A 4,854-nucleotide genomic window follows, 5' to 3' on the forward strand; every position below is an offset into this window, starting at 1 on the left:
GTGCGTGCGTGCGTGGACGTGCGTGCGTGCGTGGACGTGCGTGCGTGGACGTGCGTGCGTGCGTGGTGGTGGGGGGGGGATTGGGATTGCCATGCCCCAAAAGCAACAATCATAATAAAGAGCCCCAAAGTGAAGGTGGTGGTTCTGAAAGCTAGGAGTTAAGAGTAAGTTAAGAACATGCTCACTCAGTAATTAACATGCAAGCATTGTTAGGTGTGGCTAATTCTATAAACCACATCTCCGACCTGTCTAATGGTACTGCAGGAGAGTGGGCTAAGTCATCCTCAAGAGATGGCGGCTATAGACTTTTTCCCTGCAAAGTCCAAACAAGGTAAATAGACGTGAAGTGTGTTCTTGTGTTCTCCTCAAACTAACAACTTCTGTCCCCTTCCACTCTGTCCAATCAGTTTAAAAGGAGGACTTCTGTCCTGCAGCTAATATCATTTTCTTTTGCTATAAGAAACACGAAGAAAATGTACAAGCAAGATCCTTTGTATTTATTATACTACTTACTCTATACTAACATTTATTTGAAAAATTTAAAAAGCAGAAAATGGAATAGGAGAAGCTACATAAACTCTCCACGTAGATTCCCCAAAGAGAAGGCTGTCCATGCTTCTGTTCCCTGGAAGAGATGATAAGAGCCCCCAGGCACTGTGCGGGGGTACTGGGACACTCTGCAGACTGGGGTGCTGCTGTGCCCTGCCAGGGGGCACAGGGGGGCCACAGAGACTGGGAAATGCTCATCACAGGCCCAACGCTCCGACATGGCCAGCAGGGTGCCTGCCTTCTCCCTCCCGGGTCCTCTGATTCTTCTATCTCAACAATCTCTTCACTGTCTCCCTGGCTGAGCTCGCTTCTATCTCCTCTTGCTTCTTGCCCTTCCTTCTCAAATGCCTTTTCTGTTTTTGCAGTAAACCTTCTACCTCAATTTCACAGAGCTTCTTAAGGTTTGATGAGACGAAGAGAAAGTTATTTGCCAGATTTGTAGTGGGACCTGCCAAGAGCTATTGCTATTCAGTGGAGGAGTCTGTAGAAGTAAAGGACTAGACCCCGTTTTCCAGAAAGTATGCACCAGGAAGGGTGATGTGTGGGGCTTTTGCAAGTGGGAGAGAGTGAAGAGGAGGGCCTATGAGACCATCAAAGACTGGACTGTGTGGCACGTCATCTCTCCTTGTGCCCCTTCCAAATCTCCAAGAATCCCAGGTGTGATGGGTCACCTTGTTCTTGCTAACTTTGATGACAACCAGGGCACTTAGTTTAAAGGTCTTGGGCACTTGGGGTGGAGTGGGTCTTCTCTGCTACTGCCAGTTCATGGGTTTCTACACTGCTTAATGATAGCCAGACAGATCTCCCGCTACAAACACGGGGTGAGTGTGGGGCTGTCTCTCTGGCCTTGTCTCATCTAGAGCCCCCACAATGTGTGCGTGGGGAGGGGGGTAGACAATGAATAAGGCCACCACATAATTAGTAACTCCCAGAAAAAAATCATAGGGCTTTGATGGTTGTATATAAAAATTCCCTCTTAAAGGATCAGGTAGCTCTCAAGTAAGTTGGGAAAATGGGAAGTTGGAAATGTCACTTAATCAATCCCTGGTGCCACATATGGAAGTACTTTAAGACTTAGTCTTGTAAGTAACAGTGACCTCTGTGAAGTTCTTCTTTCTCTCTCCCTTTAATACCACTCTTTCCCTGAAGCCCTTGAGGTTCGGTTCATAACATCTTTGTTGTACCCGGCAAACCTGAGGGTTTTGGCCTTCTGATGGCAGTTTCTTGAGGCTCTCTGGTTCAGTCACTGCAGGCTCTGCTACAGTATAACTCTCAAATGGTGAAAAAAACACGACTCTGATGCAAACATAAAATGAGTATGTGTCAAAGACCTTCTTCAACTCATTAGTGAATGAGGAAGAGATAAGATGTTGAAAGTAACCAAAAGAGCATTTGAGAAGTGGCAATATGAGTGTGTGTGTGTGTGTGTGTGTGTGTGTCCATGCACAATTTAAATATGGAAATATTAGGATAAGATTTCTGGGCACAAAATTGGTTCATAAACCACCAACTTCAGGGTTATCTTTTCCACTGGACAGAAATTATTCATATTTCTACCAGACAAAAATCTATAAGGTAACATGAGACCTTAATCAATAATAAATACAGAGTGTAACTAAATACATTTCCCAAGATAATCTGTGGGTGGCTTTGCCCCTGTGTAGCCCTGAAAGGATGTGTTTGTCACACTTTCCCCTTATTTCTAAGTTTTAGATAATTTTTGCACTATTTCTTAGGGGAAGGAGATGTGCAGCAGTCCTGTGAGTCATGGGAAATGGGTGTTTTCATGCATTCTAGTCTTTCCACCAGAGAGAGTTACAGCTAGCTGGCTTCCTCAGCCATCCACCCTAGAAGTCAGTACAACTCACCGTCGTGAGGCTACCCTTTCTCAGAAATAGCACATTTTTAGAATTAGGGTTACACCCCATTTTGCATAAATCAGGGGAGGTATAGGAGTCAAGAAACTCATGGCTGAACATGTTCTAAAAATTATAATTTGGGAGGGATAGAGGGGAAAACTGTGCTTAGTTCATCAATTTACCCAGGTCATCCAAAGGATTAAACAAATAAGCAAAGGTTTATTTTTATAAACCCAAAGGAAAACCCCAATGACCTTAAAATGAAGCAACTTAAAGGAGAAAAAGAAAATAACTCACATTCTAAGGAGATACTAAGAAATATTAAAGTGGCAAATGGATTTAAAAAACTGGCCAGAAATTAAATAAATCCAGAAATTAAAACATCAATTCCTGGAAAAATGGCAAGTTGACTAAGCTATCTTAAAAGCTCTTTAAATAGGTCATTGGACAGGGACATGAGACTAGTTCAGATGCCAATGGAGTAAAGTAGCAGATATTCCAGGTCCTTCTATGAGATCATTCTATTTTTCTGAACAGATGAAAACCCTTTCCACAGTGCCTCCTGGCCCCCTCACCGTTTTTCTTGCAAATTATGCAAAAATAAATTGAAAATAGAGCAGAGTAAAGCAGTGACAGCTTGTCTCTGGCCCTCTTGGCATTCAGCAGCAGCAGCTGGAAGGAGAGCTGGCGGCTGGAAACATCTGCTCACTCACACGCCCCCTCAGTGGCTGCTGGCTTCCTCACAGCATGGTGGCTGGCTACCAAGGGTGGCCGTCCCAAGACAGAGCCAGATGGAAGCCCTTTGTGACATACTGCCTTTCGTAACCTAGCTTCAGGAGTCATGCCACATCACTTTTGCCAAAACTGTCCGGCGCGATGCGCATCACCAGATTCTGCTATTTGATGGGACAAGTGTCAAAGAATTTGAGAACATGTTTTAAAACCACCACAGCAACGATGCCTTGTTATTAATCTTTTCTCTTTTATTATACCATGCTTTGTAACAAAGGTGGGAGTGGTAAGAGTTCAATCTGGAAACAAATTTTCCAGTTTGGGGAAATTGTATTGATTTGAAGTTTTCCTATCCTCTATTTTATATGTTATTTCTTTCTAGTATGCCTATTACATTTTGGACCTCCTAAATCTATCCCCTAATTTTCATATCTCTTCTCTCCAATTTTCCACCTTCTATGTCTCTCTTTGTTCCATTTCCAGGGAAATTCCTTCAATGTTATCTTCCAATCCTTTTAGCCTATTTTAAAACTTCTGCTAACCTACTTTTCATTCCTAAGAGCTCTTTCTAGTCCTCTGTTCTGATTTTATGGTAGTCTGTTGTTGTTACACAAATACAAGACTTCTCATTTCTCTAAGGATGTTGATTAATTTAGCTTTTGATTATAAAAAATTCATATATATACACAAACTTAGAATAATACGGTGAACACCCCTCCCCCCATGTACTCATCCCCTTACTTCTCTGAAGAGCTAAAAGGGAAGCAAGACCAAAAGCTGTCATGCTAAAAACAAGGGGTTAAATGAAATCCGTATCCTGATGGTGGATCTCAGCTCTTCCTCCTGCTCAGTTATCAGACTAGGAGACAGGCTACTGCCATATTGGCTTCCTAGGGCTCCCAGAGCAAAGTACCACAAACTGGGTGGCTTAAAACTACAGAAACAGGCACCCTTGCAGCATTGGAGGGTAGAAGCCCAAAGTCAAGGCAACCTTCTAGAGGGCTCTGAAGGCGAGTCTGCTCTGTGCCTCTCTCCTGGCTTCTGGTGGCCACCCACAACGTTTGCCACCCCTTGTCTTGTTGTGTCACCCTCATCTCCGCCTCCACCATCACATGGCAACCTCCCTGTGTGTCTTCTGTCTCCTCTGTTTTCCGTAGAAGGACAGAACACCAATCATTGGATTAAGGCCCACCCTAATCCAATATGACCTCATTGTAACTAATTACAAAAAACCCTATTTCCAAATAAGGTCACATTCTGGGGTTCTGGGGGTCAGGACTTCAACATATCTTTTTTTTTTTTTTTTCAGACAAATTTCAACCCAGAAGACTCCCCGTGGTAGGAGATCAGGTAATGGGCTTCACTGAACTCTTCCAAACCCCGTGTTCTTCCCAAGTCAAGCAGCACTGGCCCCCTGCTTTTCAGGCCTTCCCCTCTTAAAATCTAAATCTTCTGGCAAATATTGTCAACAGCACTCTTTTCCAGGATTATGTGCACATATGTCAAATTATTTCATCTATGAGTATGCGCTTGAAAAACAACAAAACCTTAAAGCATTTCCCAGTGTTCCAACCTTAATGCACACACATCTTTAAAATCTGCGCATCAGTTTTAAGTCCATTTTACAGCGATTTAGGAATGTAGTAACCTCCTGCTTTGTCTTCTTCATAAGCCAAAGCTGAAACTTGAAAGAAAATCTAGAGTATAGGATAAC

The sequence above is a fragment of the Mirounga leonina genome, unplaced genomic scaffold (assembly GCF_011800145.1).
Source record: "Mirounga leonina isolate KUSES-001 unplaced genomic scaffold, KU_Mleo_1.0 Mir_151, whole genome shotgun sequence".
In the NCBI taxonomy this organism is placed as follows: Eukaryota; Metazoa; Chordata; class Mammalia; order Carnivora; family Phocidae; genus Mirounga; species Mirounga leonina.